Below are 19489 nucleotides of genomic sequence, written 5' to 3'. Positions count from 1 at the left end.
TTAGACTTTATTAATCTACATAACACCAATTAAGTTAATATACTTTGATTCTGTCTAGTTCTGAAAGATGTTTTAATCTTACTGGCAAATACAGAGGCAAACCAGCAAGCAAGTCTCCTTGCTCAGTTTTTGCATGATTGACCTTATTTTGCTGCATTCTAATATATTAACTTCCTGGTGGGAAGCACGTACTTTCAAGAACTAGGAATTGTTCTGACTGCTAGCAAACATGGCAAGGTTCCTGTCCTTGCACTGACCATGTAAGAGAGGCACAGGAGTCAGATTTGCTCCAGAGGTAGAACTTGCCCTCTGGTCCTAGTGAAGTCCCTGTCCGCATCCCAGGCTCTCCTCTATCCCCTCCTCATCCTCCATCTGCTCTATCAGTCCCAGCTCTCCGGCCTCCCCGATTCTGCCTCCTGAGGCAGGAGCCTACGCTTCCCTGTGCACTGCAGCACAACGTTACCTCGTGCTGCTCTTGTGGGTCGCTGTGATTCATAACCTCCTTCAGCTCCATCACAGCGCAGGGAGCCTCCCAGCAGCAGGTTAGCAATCCTCATTTACAGCTGATAACCACGGCGCACACAGCCTGATTCTGACCACTAAAAATAAGCCGTCATGGCTGACTGGGTTATATGCATCATATTACAAGCAGTTTACTGCCATCTTACTAAGAAATATTTAAAGTGCAGTCTCTGCCTTGAGAGAGTTCTTCAATGGCCCTTGTTTAAATTTAAGTAGGGGACTAACAGGACACCCACATCTCTCAAGCTTACAGAACCATTAGTTTTGATAGATAGCTGTTATTATACCTGTCCACGTTTAATTGTTTTCTACTCCAGTTACCTATAAGCCAATTAGGAAATGCCTGCTGCTTCTTACTTCCACATAAATGGCACCATCCCGATTACAGGGCTGCCAACAAGGAACAAAAAAGCTTCTTCCAAAAATATCCATATTAAAGTCAATTGTCCCTCCTGCTGCAACTGCCTCTACGTGAAGAATTGCTAACTATTAAAAGATACGCATTGCTCTCTTCTCAAGTGAGGTGACACGTTGATTCACAGGGGGGGTATTTGCTTCACATTTTACTTCTCTATGAGTGTGCCAGCCTAATATCTTCAAACCCTTCAGGAAGTACTGCTCTGGCCAGGAGGAGCTGGGGTGTGCTGGCCAAGGCACTTTGGAAACAGCTCTTTCAGAAATGACACTTTGTTGAAGGGAAGCTACCGCCTACCTGCCACCGAGCAAGCGAGCATACAATCACCAGACACTACTAACAAGTGACCTGCCACTGATTCACATCCAAGTTCACCGAGACCAGCTTATCTGCCTGTTTCCCAAGTAATAACAAGGAACTCTATCAGGGTATTCATAGTACACTCCCCAGCTGCTCTTACAGCAACCTTTTAACAGAAGACAAAGCTTGAAAGAAGAGAGGGAGGGCACTGGTGAAGAGCATATTAACACAGTCCATCTGGGGAACAGCGTGCATTGTAATTAATAGTATGGGAATACAGAGAAACCATTAATTTACTATGGAGATAAAGGCAAACAGAAGCATGATGATCATAGGAAATTCAGCACAAGAAGTGATGAGAATGCTTAGCTAACTGACCTTCCTTAACGAAATGATTGCAGATGAAATAATGTTTCACAAATATGCTCCCCAATTAATTTCTCAACCAATTCTTTCACTGCAAAACCAATCATGTGTTCAGTACATTCTTTTTGCACCAAGTACGTTATTCATGAATCAATAGATTGTGTAGCGGGCTCGATACAGAAGTGAAGTCTTAGTTTCACACATCCATTTGAACTTCTGTTTGTTTTGTTCAGCCACACATGCAGAAGAGCACTGGGAATTAGATTAACTATATCCTTAATCATGAGAGTCAAAGCAAGGGTAGTGCCATATTTCTGATCCTCACTTGCAAGGTGAAAATTTTCAGGTGATGACACTAGTCTAAGGCTCACACCAAACCGCAGATTACAACGCATTTTTAAAGTTCATTTAAAAATCCCACTTCAGCATAGGTTAAATTGCACTGAAGCAAACTGATAGTCACTCACCATCTCTGTCAGTCTTGAAGATTTTAATCCGGAATAGCCCTGCTTAATAAAACTGATTGTTCTTTTTTCCACCATCCCCAAAAGAAAACAGAATCTCAATGCTGAACATCAGTTACCAGTAAAATGTCATGTTGCAGTATGAGCGATGAAACCAAAATGAGATACATATAACAGCAATAAAAGTCAGAAACTTCTTAACCTAGGTACTTAATGAATGACATTCAAATGCTGGTTTACAAACATAAACAAATAAAAGCTATCTAACACTAATAATAGTGACCTCTGGATGGAGAGAATTGATGTACTCAGGTACTACGGATAAAGTGACACTCATGAGTTCAGTAATCTCCTTAGACAGTAGCTTGGGAATAAATGCTGAGACCTAAAAGACAGACATCTTCGCCTCCACAGAGCCAGGAAAAAAACCACATTGTAGAAGTGCGGTGAGAGTTATACTTGCTGACATCCCTCATTTTTCTCTGTTTTCTGAACTTCCCTTTTGCTCTTGGCAGAATCATTAAACAGCATTTTGCAGCGAATCATCCACACAGACTTTTCAGCAAAGCCTTGTACAAGACTCGGGACTTAGGCAGGGCAGCTACAGCCATGGTCCATGCAGAAGTCCTGAACTGGCCAGGCCACATGTTCAAGATGGCGGTCAGCGGAAATATTTTCAATCATAAAGGCCAGATCATGAAACAGAGGAATAGCTCAAGAGGTAGGCAAGGGCAGCAGAGTACCAAGAGCAGCAGATCAGCCTTGCTCCCACTGACTACTTGACCTGGGCCCTGCCTCCAGAAGTCAGGCCGGCTGCCAGGGCAGCTGGGGACACTGCTGCCATCACACGCCTGCCCGGCACTCCACTTGTGGCAGCACCAGCAGCAAGCCCAGCTCTGCTCCTCTCCTTTCCCTCTTCCCTTCTCTGTCCATGCCAGAAGGGATGACATCCCAACCCTCATTTTTGACTAACAGTATTTAAGTTTTCACAAAAAGCTGGGTAGCTGCAGAACAGGTCCAATAAATTTACGTTTTACATCTCTGAATGATGCACACATTTCATCTTCCATGTCTGTTTACACAAGCAGTATCAGCTAGTTCACAGTAAAGTCGCAAGCTTCGAAAGTTTCAGAACTGTTAGGCTTTGCTCTCAGTATGTTTGTTTGGTGAATATTCAAGTGAGCTTGTTTCTCCTTGTATGACTAGTTCCCCAAATGTAAAGTTCACATACTGAATAATTCACCTTTAAAGACAGTGTATCAACACAGCACAGACACTGTCCCCAGAGACCAGTGTAGATACTACTTAAGAAATCACAGGGGGAGCAGGAGGGAACCACAACTAGACCCTGCTTGTGCTGCTCAATGGGAATCACATGTTGACATGGAGCCATGCATGTGAAACACCACAAGGTAAAATACCATCAAGGCAACCTGGGGACCCTTCCCACTAACATCTACATGTGAGTCACTGCCTATGTCTCCACCACATTCTTTGCAAGAACTGCACTGGCACAATCCCATCATCTGACTCCCTTCTGTGAAATGGGGATAATACAGTAACTCTGTGCGCACAAATAATGAAGCGTATTTCTCAAGCCCTGCACTAGATCCCCCAACCAGCAACACACGGTTTTCTCCTACATGCTCTTAACACAGTCAGTGAAGAACCCTGGAGTCTGTCTTGGAAAGCCATTTCCTGTGTGTCTCCTGGGTTCAGTCGGGACGAAATTAATGTTTTCCAGAAGCTGGGAGGGAGCACAGCCAGGACAGCTGGCCCAAACCAGCCCAGGGGATATTCGACACCATATGACAGTGATGCCCAGTATGTAACTGGGGGAGCTGGCCAGGGAGGGAGAGGGATCGCAGCCTGGGAACAGGCTGGGCATCGGGTTCCAGGTGGTGAGCAACTGCATTGGGCATTGCTCGTTTTGTATACTTTTATTACTACTATTATTATTTCTTCTCTCCTTGTGTTGTCCTATTAAACAGTCCTTATCTCAATCCACAAGTTTTTACCTCTGTCTTCTGATTCTCCTCCCCATCCCACCGGGGCGGGGGCAGGAGTGAGCGAGCGGCCGGTGGTGCTTAGTTGCCAGCTGGGCATAAACCATGACACTGGGGCAAGGTTTGCTTGGTCTGGGAAAAAGTGCTTTAAATTCTGTAATAAATCTCCTTCTTTTCTACAAAAGATTAAGTACCTGCATTTGCACCACAAGGACTTGGCTGCTTATATTCATCCATGTGAGCTGCACAATCAGTCACAACCAACTCAAAGATCAGAGATGTCATTTGGTTTTATTCATGAAACGACACTCATATATACAAGACCAATTCTTTCTACTGGTATTACTAACTTCTCTGAAGTGGAAAGACTAGTACACACCTTTGCTCTTTATTGAGTGTTACTTCCAAAAAAACCAACAAAAAACCCCAGAAAAAGCCACTTACCAATTCATAGAAATGCCTACAGCATTTTTCTTACTATCTCCTCAACTCTTAAAAACTTGTAAATAAAGTTCTCCCAAACCTAGACAGTTTAGTATTCCACATAAATTAATTTCTAGGCACAGTCAATCTTTGACTGATAACACTAAATTCAAGCTGCTTATAAAGTGATTCACTTCTGGTTAATGGAAAGGAAGATTGTATGATATAAACCAAAGTATTTTACAGGGTAGGTGCATGAAATCAATGAGTCACTTAGCTTTTATAGTCAACCTGGTCACAACAGCAGATGACCTTGTCCTTTTCACATCCCAAGGATCAGAGTGTGCACTTCTTAACATTTGTCTTCTTTAATCTCCTAACTCACACTCCTGCCATCCTAGTTTTTTATACTTTCATTTGTCAGTTAAATCAGGGAGATTATAAGTGATGTACGTGTTCAAGATCAATATGCCTGCAAGGAGATGGAACTCATACTGATCTTCAGTCATGCAGCACATGTGCCTTACTTGTTACAATCCTTCTGCTATAAACAGAAGCGCTGCTCCTGCCTGCTGGATTTTTTTCCTTACTACTGGTTTAGTAGTGCTCTTTCCTGCCCCTACATCCCACTCTCAGACTGCTCCTAGAGCAGTATATAACCTGTGCTCTCAGGCTTAAAAACTAAAAACTCATGGCAGCAACAACTGGGTCTAGTGTTTCATGGCAGCAAAACAGAATTTTATTTTTGTCCAAAAGATCCAATCTGAATTAGTCCTTCCTAAATTAGAGCAAGGACAACAGCTATTAGTGTAACTTAAGTTCCAGTATCCCTATACAGACTATTTCACAGCTACACTGGGAAGGCACAAGGCGCCATGGTGAGCATATTCTGACCATAGACTCTGATGAAAAGAGAAATAATTATTTGTACATCACAATATTTCCAATAAAATGTTCTATTTTCTGATTATTTGTGTTCATTCAGGTTACAAAATCTCTCCCCCTTGTATATATGTTCTCCTCCCAAGAAGTTTATACTTTTCACATTTGATCAAAATTTCCAAAGCAGAAGGGCCATTTTCTGACAACCTCTACAACTCTCACTCTTCCCAGGAGTTGCTTAGAAGTCAAACCCATATGGTTGGTGTTCTGAACCCTCCTTTTTCCCACCATTGCTGCAAAGCTTCCCAAGTCTTGCTGGGCATGTGGTGAGCCACTGGAGAGACCCAGCAAGACGGCAGGCTGAGCTTCGTGCAGTGTGCCAGCAGGCATTCATTAGGGATGAACACACGTAGTGCTTCCAGAAGCACATAACCCACAAATATGGTCTGTTTGTCACACAAACAGCACTATCCAGAGATCCTGACAACTTGGAAAAAAAAAATCTGGAAAAGAAAAATCACACTTTGAAGTTACCCTTTACAATCTAGCAGTCAGACTGTCATTCCAAATATCTGACATACTCCAAAATCCCCGTGCTCTGCACGATTTGAAGTAGGAGTTTATAATCTGAACACACAATATCCCAACTCCATGAGTTACAAAGGCAGGGTGTTTTTGGCACTGTTTCTGCACTCCTCATCGATACTGCAATTTAAAATAAACAAAAACTAAAGAAAATACACTCTGACTTCGAAAGGCTCCAGTTTCATTCTGCTGTTGAACAGGAAAAGTTTTCAGAGCTCGCACTGCATGGGATAGGAAAGTTATTTCCCCACCCATATAATCTAATGCTCTCATGTATTACAATGCTGTCTCAAAGTGCTATTTTCAGCTGAGGCAAATGTGATGAATACTGAAACAAGTGTATTACCTTATTTGTTTCATGTTGTTTGCAGAAAGGTTTATAAAAGTTCATGTCAGGACAAGCATTTAGCCTTCTTCCTATGAACATCTGCAATCACATCCCCTACAAGAGCTGACACATCTACTTACATTGATAGCTTTACTTCCAATCGTTCTGATTTTCACAGACTTTCAGTAGCTTGTAAACTGACCTATAATGAGATTTTTTTTGCTACACATCAGATGGAGGCTTTCAGTCTGCATTAATGAATGTCTACCCATTCATTTATGGTATAAAGACACTTTCAGAGTTTTCTCTTCTTACAGCAATATTAACTCTTTGCTATCTTTAAAATTTTTCCCCTGCAAATTACTCTGCTTAAAAGCAAAGTAATCCTATGTATGCAAACACCTGACAACAAAATGCTACATATCTCAAAACAAACATCTAGATAGAAAACAAAAGATCCTTAAAGATTATAAACTGAGTTACAGCATGCAGATTCTGACACCTGTCCGGGCCTAGTTCAAGGTCAGCCCAGCACTACTCAGACTCAGCAACACAAGTCTGTCACCAAGAAAGAATGGTTCAGTGAAGGAAATAAAACTGAAATTATACTTCCAGTTTTGCAACAGACCAGAAGTCATACCTTTTAAAGTCAACGCCTCCTGCTGCATTGTATTTATTCTGTAAATATCAGAGAACTTCAAGAATACAAAAGTCCCCTTCCACAGTTTACACTAGTTTAAAAAAAAAAAAAAAAAACCACAGAAAACAAACTCATTCTCCACAGACAGCTATTTAAAAATGCCAAGGTTTTTTTCTTTTCTTAAAGCTCGCATATTACTCTCTAAAACAGAGCTCTGCACTGCCATGGGGCCTGCAACACTGAGCCACACGAGGCAGAGACATCTTCACACATTGAAACACATGGCACAAGCACACCCCCGCACCAAGTTACATGGAAGGAGCATGTCCAGTCATGCAACAAGGCAGAGACAACAGGCCGAGACTGCAGACAGCCCTGACAGCACCTCTGGCCACACAGCAATGCCAACAACACAAAAACTGTAAGCTATTAATTCCTTATTTTAAAACACCTCATTTTGACGATCCAAAGCTAGCACTTCATTTTGGTATTTAACCAATTTTCAGCTAGTACACAGTGGGGAACAAAGTATCACTCTCAAAGTAAAAGTCTAAATATAAAAGAAATCTGTTGTGTGGTAAGAGGCTGATCTATCTCCTCAGCAGAACTTCAACCACTTCAAAAATATGGAACATTTGCATATGAATATCTTCAGTGGCAATTAAGCACCTTTGAGTTTCTACATATAACACAGCAGTATCAATGAATTCGTATCACTGTTAATGTAAACTGGCAAAAATTAGCAAGATTTAACAGAGTAGCCTATGAAAAAGTAGTCCAGGAACACTCCTGCAGAAATTAAGATAAAGAATTGGATAAAAATATTGATCTTTTCCACCTCCCCACTTGATTAACGTAGACAACAGGAGCAACACCACATCTGTTATATTCAGACAGCACAGGCTGCAGAAAAGTGGAAGTACACTCAAAAAGTAGTTACCTTGCAAGAGCCTGGACAGGCAGAATTCACAGCAACTAAAGCATTTCTCTGAGTAGTCTAAGTAATGACATTCAGAATTTTGTAGCTGGATGAGCTGTTCCACTAACTGCAAGAGTTTAGCACCGGAAACCTACCCCCAGGAGAGGGTCTGTGGACAGTCTCTCATCTCTCTCTATAATGCAGCCAGTAGTTTCTTTGTATAGGACTTGACCTTTCATTAAGTTAGGTATTAAAATTTCTGCTTGCATCGTATCATCAGACATCTCAATTTGTAAACACAATGCACCAAGAATAAAGAAATATGCTCTACATATGGCAGAAAAAGCATACAAGCAAAGACACCGAGTACAACATAGCACCTCAACTCTTACAACAGCCAAGGACTCTTGACTGTTGACTCCTTGCTCTTGACTCAAGGGTTTTAAATGAGGAGTGTATCTTAGTCATTATGCTGTTAAAAAATAAGAGAGTTTAGTATGGAAAAAATACTACAGTAACAAATTTTTGTAATTTATTTTTAAAAGGGATTTCTATTGATTTTTCTAACTAATTCAGAACTACATCTTAAAAAAAAAATGGAAAAGGTAGCAGTTACAAGCTCTCCTAATTGCCAGATTTCTTGTTTAATTTTTAGTGGGGATGCCAAAAAAAAAACCAAGACCCAATGGACTTCCCTGTTTAAAGGCAGTGCTAAAAATGAGTGGCATAAATTAAGATTCTCCTCCTTTATAAGGCATGCGAAAAAAATATATTCCCTTTCCAATTTCAGCACATACATCAGCTCCCTCCACTGACAGAAGCAAGATGAGGTGGCACTGCGGACCTCAGACTTCAGTCACAGTATGCCTTTGTTGCACTACAGCAGCTAAAGAAAACACACACTGCTAAAATAGCCTTTGGAAAAACATCTTAACTTATGGAGTTTGTCTGGCATAGGCTTGACTGAACATCCACTGCAGAAGGTGCCTATGGCAGGGGTACAGAGTGTTCTGGATAACCTTTTGAGTAGCAGCTCTAACCATCATCTAAGCTGGACAGTGAGAAAAACCACCAACTGTCCCAAAGATATGGGAAGAAGTGGCCTTTTCTTCCCTGTTCCATTGCCTGAATCAAGACAAGGAATAAAAAGAAAATCCAGGTCTTTGTGCTCCATATGTGAAATACAGTTAACCAGCAGATCTGCAGCTCTCGCAACCCCCTTGATCTGTTTTCCCACTTCTCTTCTACCCACTCACCGCACTTTCAATGTTGATCCCTGAACTGTCCCCATCTGTGATAACAGACATGCGAGGAAGGTACGCTGGCACGGGGTGGGGGCTGAGGGAGGAGAGCCATCGAGCGAAAACACTGCCAGAGGAAGAGAACAACAAAGAGGTAAGAGATTGTTTGATTTAGACACGTATTTGAAGAGGACCCAGAAGGGTGCTGAAAATAGTTGCAGAATCAGAGAGCATTTAGAAGCGGGAAACAGGCTTCAATTTCATCTCAATGAGCTAGCTCAGGGGAAACACGAAAAACATTACTTCCCTCACATTGCATGGCAAGTCTGGTCTCCACACAATATGTCCACAGCTGTGGACCAATTTGTTGCTGCTTTTTCAAATGTCACAGAGTCTCCCCTTACACGCTGGGCCACAGTCCCCCAGCAGCAGAGCTCACAGCCAGGTCAGCCAGGCTGCTTTGCTCACCCTGCGTTGTGCACAGCAAGTCCAGGGACCTGAACTCACTGTGCAATGCAGTGAAGCATATGGGGAAACACAGAAGGCGGTCTTTGTAGTGCTTTGTAAAAAACAAAAATCTATAGGCTTTAGCCTTTGACACAGGGCAGCAAGGCCCTCGGTAGCTCTGGTACAGCTTTGGAGCACTGCTGTGAACCAGCACCAACGGTGTTTCAGCAACAACAATGTAACACAAAGAAAGAAGAAAAGACTCCAGCTTTTTTTAGTCTGGGTTTTTGCGACTAATTGATGTCCCTGGGGGGAAAAACCAGGCAAGCTTCTGGATACAGAAGCCCCTCAGTTGACTCACCTCACCTGCGCGGAGGAGCAGGGCCCAGGGGACAGGTACGAGGGGACACCCCCACACAAACTCCCCGTGACCCCAAACTTTGGGTGTTTACTGTACAACCTGTTGCCGGGGGCAGGCCCGAGGCTACATGAGGCTCTGCCGCGTTTCTGGAGCCACTCAGAGGAGGAAGTTCGGGAGAGAGCTGCTAGCACTGAGACCCAGGCAAAGGAACCAGTGAAACAGGGGCAGGGCCTGGCTCCACACACCTTCCTCACAGAAAATATGAAGACCCCAGCCCTGACCTACCTGCACGCTCCAGTGGCTCAGCCCACCCGCCGGGACCAGCACCCCCAGTCCCTCTCGCTCCCTGGGGCACGCAGGCCCTAGCCAGCCCAGCCCGGGGAAGCCAACCCCCCGCCCCGCCCGCCCCTGTCCCCATCTCACCCGCGGCCGAGCGAGGCGGGAGCAGCGACGGGCACCCGCAGGGCGGGAAAGCGCCGGCGGGCCCCCGCCGGTTTGTAGCCCCTCGCCCCCCCCTCCTGCGGCAGAGCAAGGGGCGGCGGGGCAGCGCCCTTCGCCCTGGTGAAGCGCTTCAGATGGGCCGGGACCTGGGCCTGGAGCCACCCCGCGGGTCGAGCAGCGAATGTGGTGCCCAGCGTGCCATACACCGTACCGCCGGCCTCCCTTTTGTGTGATTTCTCAGTGGAAAAGGAGATGAAGCTATCGTGAGAGGAAAACACCGCGGGCGCCTGCTGAGGCCTCAGCCCCGGGGACACCGCGGTGTGAAGGATTGGGGTGTCAGCGGGGTGAGGCTGGCGGCCCACACTCACGGTGCTGTTACCGTTGTGGGGTCACGGGTTTGGGAGTTGGGGTTTTGTAGCAGTCCCATCAGATCCTTCGCAAAAATACGCGTCGGAAACATCAAAACAAAAACGCATCGAAATTTGCTGGGATCTGAAGGCGTTCCCTGCAGGAATCCTCTGCCGGGCGATCCGCACCGGCCAGGGCAGGCCGTGGAGGAGTTTTGAAATGGCAACACAACATTAACAAAGCCCAAAAGCATTAAAGCACTGAGACAGTTTTCAGCATAAAGCCTGAGATACATACTCTTATATCAACAAAATGCATTTGTTACATAAAATCATTTTCCCTTCTTTTTAACCCAAGTGGGGGGAAGGGCGGCTTAAAATATAACTCAAATGGCTTAAAACATAGCTCATACTTCCAGCACTCATAACCAGAATTATACATTTTGTGTCTGGCTGTACAGTACGATAGATGGAATTTTTTTCTTACTTCCTGCAAAACAACATTTGCTTATTCAACTGCCTTTTAGCAATGGGTATAATCATAATCCCAAGTGACATATGCAGTGAGAGCAACTGACTACTTTCTCTCTCTCTCCGGCACTTTATTTCTAGAAATGCTGTGTTTAATTAGCTCCACGGTAGTCAGAGGAGCAAACAGGTCATCTCTATGTCAGATCTCTGATAGTCATCTTCCTCACCGCCAACCCCATCCGCTTCATTTATGTCACTGTTTTGCTTTTGTTTTGCATGCTGCAAGTAAGGTCATTAGTGTCAGATAGCTTGTGTGTGTGTGTATGTTCCTAGATGTCTGCACTTGGGGAAGGGAGTGAAATAAACTGTGAACTCCAGCATACGGAGTCTGTGTTCATAGAAATTCTATATTCAAACTGAATGTCACCAGAATTCTCTGAACATATGATGTCATAAGTTGTGGCAACTGAGGCATGGACTCTCCATTGAAGCGCAAATGAAAAATCCTGTATTATTACAATAGCACATACTTATGCTCTCGCTACCTTAGCTCTTACTTCATAAGCATATCAGCAACCAGACAGTCATCAACCCTTTCTCCCAAAAACAGTTTCATACTTTCTCCAAGCTGATTTATCTTTCTTCCATAGCTTGCTTCTCCTCCAAGCCTTGCTGCTTCTCCGGGCCGGCGCAAAGCAGAGCTGGTGCTTCTCCAAGCCAGCACAGGACAGAGCTCATACCTGGCTCACAAGCAGAGTTCTCCCATACAGAGGTCTCCACCTCAGCAGAGCTTCCCTGAGCAGAGCTCTCCACCTTCACCAAACTCCCCAAACGGAGCTCCAGGGCTAAGCTGACCAGCCAATGTCTATTTGGCTCTTAAGTATTGAATCTCCCACAGCTGTGCAGGGCTGACAGCCCAATGCCGACTTGCCTCTTAATCATTTACCAGTAACACATGATTTGACTCTTGACATACTGAATCTCCCACAGCTGCGCAGAGCTGATACTCCCACAATAGGTGTTGCAAAACACTGAGAGTTAGAACCAATATGAATTTTATTTCTGTCTGGATTTCAAAATCTGTAGGGTTATCCAAAGCCTTTCTCCTGTACCAGCTCATCTTCTTTTTTCTCTTTTTGCAGATAGACATCAGTTTTGCCACATCCTGTGAGAATCTGTTGCTGCACTAGCATTCCAGCAGTGCCACAAGACTACACCAAAATCTATAGTCTGATCTATTTTAAAATAGACCTGCCACAAATGTTGAGTCACAGGGAAGCATATACAAGGGGCAGTTACATGCAGAATACTGTTCTTTGATACTGTATCTGAAATGGAGCAAGCAGGCAGGCAGAGGACAGGAACGGGATGCACTTCCAAATTTAAGCTGTGCATGAGCCACAGAACTGCTTCCTTCTGTGGGAAGCAGTTTGCAATCACTGACGTTGTGGCAAGGCCCAAGTGACTCAAGTCCAAGCTGGAATATGACCAGGGCCATGCCTCTTTGCCTGTGTTTCTACTGCCCAGTTTTCTAATTTAGACAGCAATCCCTTTGGCAATCCTCTTGTACAGTGGGCGTCCACCTGCAAAGCTTTTACTGTTTTGAAATCAGCTGTTACTCTTGAAAGAAAAGCAATATCACTTGCAAGTCAGAAATGTCTTTTTCAATTTCATCATTCTCTGATCATCATTACAGACCATGATAGGCATATCCCATGTTACAGTTTTGTATGGTATGTCTGTAATTTCACCACCACTATATTATGTAGAAGTTAAGTTTGGTAAGTATAAAAACAGCTGAGAAAGGTATGCAAAAATTTCCTATTTTTATACACTTTTTTTTTAAGTGGGTTTCGAGGTTTGACAGTCTTGGAAATGAACAACAAACCTCAGCTGCTGGTATAGACGGATCTCCACTGAACTCAAGGCAGCCACGCTAATTTATGCAAGCTGACTCTGGCCCACGTATCTCTGTTTATCCATAGCAAATGTGACCTGCTCCTGCAGAGCCTAATATGCCTCATTTAGTAGGTTATATCTGAAACCTTGTCACAAAATGTTGGGAAAATTCCCTCTCAGATAATGATATGACCTTTTTATATGCTGTTCAGTGAACCATCTCCTGCAGAATTTCCTGGACTTGGGGTTTTTTTGTTTTCCTATCAAGAAAGGTCAGTCTTTCTGCATTGCGTTATCATTTGACTCCTTGTTTCCTATCTTTTTGAAGTGGTGTTTGTTCTACTGTCATAAAACTCACATCTGTATTTTTCACTATTAAGGAAAATAGAAGTTATTTGTCTCCATTGTATGGCAATAAGAACCATCATGTTTCTTCCTGTGAAGGTTGCATGTTACAACATGGTTGGGGTGCTTCTTGCCTGAGCGAGCGCTAATGCATGGTACATCTGAGAAAAGCTGTGTGGGACCGCTGGTATATGTACCCAAGTACCCAAGGGCTGTGATCAGTACCCGAGGACTCTGGCCACTTCCAACATACTGACATTTATATGTAAGAGAAATGAAGACCTCAGGAACCCAGGGACTTCTCTAAGATTCAGGATGCAAGGAAAGTAGAAGGTTTTAAAAGGGTTTAAGTCAGATAATGACCTTCCTGTGCAATACTAACCCTATAAAAAATACACAATGATGTCTTTGAACCATTATTGTTTGTGGTGTTTTTCCCATCCTTCCAGCTCACATAGGCTGATGATGTAGGCTGATGTGACATGCACATGTACTGGCAAGTAGCAGGAAATATCCCTTTATGGTGATCCACAATAGGTACAAATCATTCCAGCTCAGGCTCAGATAGCCTCGATGTAGGCAAAACTCTAGAAAATCATTCTTTCAGCTGTGGTGGTCCCTGCTTTGTTAAGCAGAAGGACAGTCACTGCACACAATCATCATATTAAAATACACCAGGAAAAAAGGTTTGAAATACCATCTCTCTGAGTGTTTCAACACTAGCCAAAAAGAATGCCAATATTCACACAGCAGCTGTGGATGTTTAATGAATTAGTCCAGGTGATATTGGGGCTGCAACTTCAGACTACTGTTAGTAGCCAAACCATTTAATTTAAAATTATTTATGCGTATAGTGTAAGATCTTAGACAGTCAATGCAATAAGGATGTACTCCTCTAAAAAAGACCATCTAAACAGGAGGTTCAGAGAGTGCAAGTGATATGAACAAAGAATTATTTCAAAAATTAGCAGCTGTTCTGCTTCAATCTTAGTTAAAAGTATTTGTACCAGTGACTACCAAGAAGGGAAAGGCCAAGCTCAATACAGTCATATTTACAGACACCTTGCCAACATTTCTTAATGCCAGCACTTGAAGTGGTGACATTTTTAAACATAAAATGCACATTGTTTACAAGCTTGGTGGGGTCAAGCAGTTTCAGCAGTTGTTTAATGCTTCTCAGCTCCAGCTCCAGCTAGAACCAGAAACATTATTCAGTATTTAAATCTTGCTATTCCTAACATTTTAGAGATGCTGTTTTACATTATGCACATTTAACCTTCCGCTCTGCAAATGATTCACAGCTTGGCAGGCCCATTTATAACAAGTATAAAAAAAGTATAAGGTTTTTATTCTGTTTTTTCCTGTTCTATTTAGAAACAGTCCATTAGGAAACGTGTTTTTTCTTTAAGGAGTGAAATTAAAAGTAAGGCATGAATTCTATTAAACTGAATACCCAGGGTTCTCTTTCTTAGTGCAGCGTGTTTACGAATCAAGCTACAACTGTTGTCAAAATCTGTGGAGTCATACTTCCCAAAGAGATGGCCAAAACAAGTAGGTTTAAAGTCAAGCAAGATAAATTTATGTATTTGTGTTGAAGTCACTTGAAAATGAAGATTTATTTCAGAGGAGGAACAGGAACTATAGAATTAGTCCTACGGCGCAACTTGTCCTTCCAGCCCAACTGAAATAAACTTTCTTCAAATATTTATTTTTTCTGAATTTCAGGGGTAGGGTGTTTTGCACATGGGAGCAAAAGCTAAGCAATTTGCAGTCATTTGTCACTGTTAGTTGTTTTCAGGGGACTAACATGGTGCAGCAGCCCAAGCGTTAAACCAGAACCCAGCATGCCAGTGCTCTCTTCCTGGGTGTTTCACAGCGATTTACAGGCACAGATGCCTCTCACATCTACCAGAATTCCCCAGGGTAATGTGGTGAAGCCTGGTCTAGAGAGACAACTAATAGGGCAGAGACTGCAAAAACACTTAGGGATAGAGGGCTCCCTCCCTCTGCCCCAACCCCTATCAAGCTAGTTAAAGAAAATATCAAATAGAAGGGAGCTGTGTAGTGGGAAGAAAATAAGCATGTTTTGGCCAATAATTTATAGAAGGTTACATTACATCTAGTGAAGGTCTGGATGTCCGCTTCTCTCACATTCATGTGAAATTACTTTATTTACTACTTACCTTAGCCCAGAAAGGCACTTCTCTCATAACTTAAAGCTCTGGCAATTGCCCCTGATTGTTCAAAACTGGCTTTAAATTACAGTTTAATGAACTGTCCATGACGCAGGAAAGAGCAGAAGGGAAGTATCAACATGCTGAACTGTTGTGTGATTTGTAACTCTCTTTAGGGCACAGGAGTAGAAATGAATGGAGATGAAGAAGAGAGCCGTGGTCTGCCAAGTACTCCTTCTCTGTTAGGAAATGGGGTCAGGGCTTCTTTTACTGCATACCTACACATTGCCTCACATAAAAAGGCACTAGCCTGAGGTTGGGACTCTCAGCAGTGCTGAATTTTTTAAAAAAAACCAATAGTTTTTAAAAATTATTTCATCGAATCATCTCTTACAATCAGAGATGTTCCAAATATAGCTCCAGCTGAGATCCAGATCAGGGACACAAGCAGTGTATCTCCTTTTACAGATTCTTGTAATTGGAAACCACTGTGATCATGTAGCCTGACTTCCAGAACAAAAATATCTACTACTCATTCCCACATCAATGGCATCTACCCATAACTTCAGACCTTAAGTTAAGCAATAATACTTTTCCGGTGAACAACTGACCTCAGCATATCAGGGTGGGATAGAAAACTGATCAAGAGGGCTATGATGTTGTATTCCATGACATAGATAAGCATCTGAGATCTTGAGCACGTGTATTAATGTTGTTCTTTACCAAATGGAGAGGATGCTTTAAAAAGATGCATTTAATTCTTTGAATTTTCCTTCTCTTTTAGACTGACTCATCTCAGCCCATTTGAATAAAAAAAAGATGAACCAAAGCTTGATGAGGGAAGGATCCCTGCAGAGACAAGGTGATTATGAAAAAAGTCAGGTGAAAAAAACAGAATCAAAAGAGATTAAAGTAATTACTTCGACCAAATTGTCCAAATCATATTAAGGCCTGATCCTACAATTTCTCACCTGCAGTAGGTTTCTCCGCTTTACATCACTTTGCAGGCATGAAAAAGATAGTGGATTGAGGCATTCAGAGATTTCTTCTCTTACGCCCATGGTAGATATCTGGAAAAGGTAGTGAGAGAACAGAGAGCATCAGTATCATAACTAAACATCTATATGTGTAAGATAAAACTTGTAGTTAAATTTTTGCATTTTAATCAGTTGTATTTATTCATGAATACAGCTCGTATATACATATATCTATTTATAACATAGCAAACAAATGCTGTTTTCTTCCTTTCTTTTTAGTGAGATACCTATAAACAAGTTACTTTTGACATGCACGTGTTATAGCAGATGGCAAGTATTATTACCCCTACACTTCTAACAGTAATAGAAAGGATAAAAAGTCATACGTACATCAAACTGTGTTTTATTTTGAATGTAAAGTTAATGAAAAACTTAGTAAAATTAATCTGTTATGCTTTTTGAGCAGTGGAAAATATTATCTTCCTTCCAGTTGTGAAGAACACAGAGCTATTGGGTTCTGCATTGTTAAAATGAATGTAAAAGAAGTGCAGTGAATTAAACAAAATAACACTATATCTGAAATCAGGACAACAGCCCAAAAAGTGCAAGTAGCTGCCTTGAACTCACTGTTAAAGAAAACTCACTGTTAAAAACAGAAATGCGTAAGATTGCCCATAAGTTCTGGAAAGATCATGTTTTTTTAAAAAATAGTCTGCTAATACAGCTTTTTAATATCTAGGGCTACTGGAGGCATTAGAATAATCTTTCTACTTGGCATTTTATTAATGTAAAAGCTCTTGGAGGGATAAAAATGTTTTGAAGTGGGGTTCTATTTTCTTAAAATGTAAGTCTGGCTGATAGGTCTAGAGGAATCTCTTCTCATATTCTATATAAAACATACCCCAGAATTTCACTAAAAGATTCTTGAATTAATGTGAGGTTAATATTGTTCACTGCAATACAGTACTTCTTTTTAAAAGAGATGAAATAGGCTGAAATTTAAGCAATTAAGGCCTTTTTTTTTTTTTTAAGAGGAATGACCACTTTCTCATCCTTAGGTTTTTAATATGTCATAGACATTATGGATAATATTCTTAGATACTTAATTCTCATCTTGTTTACCAGAAGATGAACCATAGATAACTTCACTTAAATATTTGGATTTCTACCAGGGATATCAAATTCATTTGCAGTTATCACTTGTAGGTCCCTAGTATCTTGAAACATGTGAGACAGGGTCCAAAACAATAACCGTGTTCACCCAGTGCTGGGACCAGAGCTGATATGTCAATACAAAACTGCTCTATTCTAGGTAAATTTGCCAGTTTGGACTGCCACAAACTTCTTCACACGTACGTTTATGTGGGAAACATGGTCTGTATGAACCTTTCCCAAGGACTAGAGTTAATGCATAAACCAGACATTTGCCAGTGACTGACTGTACTCTCTGCTGGTGTGGATACCAAAATTCGATCTGGCGAGACGTCTGCAGTGCCTAAAGTTTGGATTTCACTTCACGAGCTTCTCTACTCTCAGCCACCTTGAGGATTTTACACAGAAAGCCAGTCGGGACATACTGACACTTGCATCTGGCTATGAAGGTGATGAGGAGGCATTGGTGATGGAAGTGGAAGATAGCCCAGAGCAGGCTCCTGATGCCCAGAGACATGGGAATACTGCTCCAGGTACCAAAATGAATCTACCGTAAGATTTCATTGACACTTGTAAATCTCCAGCAGTGCAGTGTAATTTGGTTCAGTGTGTTCTTTTCCCAAACAGCAAAAGGAAAGTTTGGTAAAAACAATCTATGACATAATAACATTTCTGAAGACTGGTAACATTAAAGGTCTTTGTATTTTTATTGGCTCAACAAACAAAAGACTGAGTTTCATGGGAGCTCTGGGTTATCAGTCCAAAGCTGAGTTAAAATAGAAGTGATTTGGAGCTGTTACCATCTGTTGAGTGTGTGGTGGCTTGTGCTACATGAGTTAATACATTTTAGCAGACAGATGGGCAGAAATGTGCCGGCCTTAGTCATTCAGCACCCTTGTTAGCAATCTGAATAGAGAGATCAGGAACATGGGAGACATAGGAGTGAATTTCTTTCTAATTCCATGACAAAGTCCCCTGCATTGAGCTTTTGGCCTTTCTCAAGGATGTTTCTACAACTGCTTCCTCTGTTACATATATTGTGTGGTTAGGAAAAGCATTGTTCTTTCCAGGTGCTGTCAATCTTGGTGCTTTCTCTTTCTCTAAAATAATTTTTTTTTAAAAATCCAAACCATATTTCTGTTCATGCCTTCAGGTGTTAAAACCCACACAAATTTTTTTCATGGACTGAATGTCACAGCAGTTAAATAATGATGATATGAAAGAACACTGCCATATCAACTATGATTTAACTCTCTCTCTTTTCCCTCTTTCCTCCTACCCAACACAGCTTTCTGTGTCTAAAGTCACTGATTCTCCTACAGTGTAAAAAAAGCAAACTGTACTGACAAGGAATTTAATGGATAACTGCACTGAAAATTAATATATTTCTTGTAAAGACTGCTTCATTGTAAGGAACATTATCTATCTTACTTCGTGGTCAGAAAAAATCCCTTTCCTATACTAGATAGTTTAATGAAAAGGAACTGTTTTAAGCAAGAAAAGAGGAAAAGGGAATAGAGCACTGCACAGGGATTAAGGAGACACCAGCGCAGTTTTGTAGTTAACCTCAGCTTTTGTGTGCTCCTTCCTTCCCTGTGCATCAGTTTCCCCACCTACAATTGGCGATCGTTAATCCACACAAGCCATCATCACGTTCCCAGAGTCAATCCCATATCTTTTGGGTTTCCAAACGCCTCTTTCTTATCGATTACTTGTATTTCATCATGCCTCAAATTAGACAGTAAGATTTTGGAGCAAGGAGATTACCTTTTAATCTTCAAAAC

The 19489-nt window shown here is 42.0% G+C and overlaps 1 pseudogene; it reads left to right on the top strand.

Moving 5' to 3' along the window:
* Positions 1-16635: 16635 nt before the first annotated feature.
* Positions 16636-19489, top strand: part of LOC141949116 (uncharacterized) — a 37868-nt pseudogene continuing 35014 nt past the window's right edge.

The sequence above is a fragment of the Strix uralensis genome, chromosome 13 (genome assembly GCF_047716275.1).
Source record: "Strix uralensis isolate ZFMK-TIS-50842 chromosome 13, bStrUra1, whole genome shotgun sequence".
Classification (NCBI taxonomy): domain Eukaryota; kingdom Metazoa; phylum Chordata; class Aves; order Strigiformes; family Strigidae; genus Strix; species Strix uralensis.
Note: the sequence above shows the minus strand (reverse complement) of the source record. Positions and strands in the feature narration are given on the sequence as shown.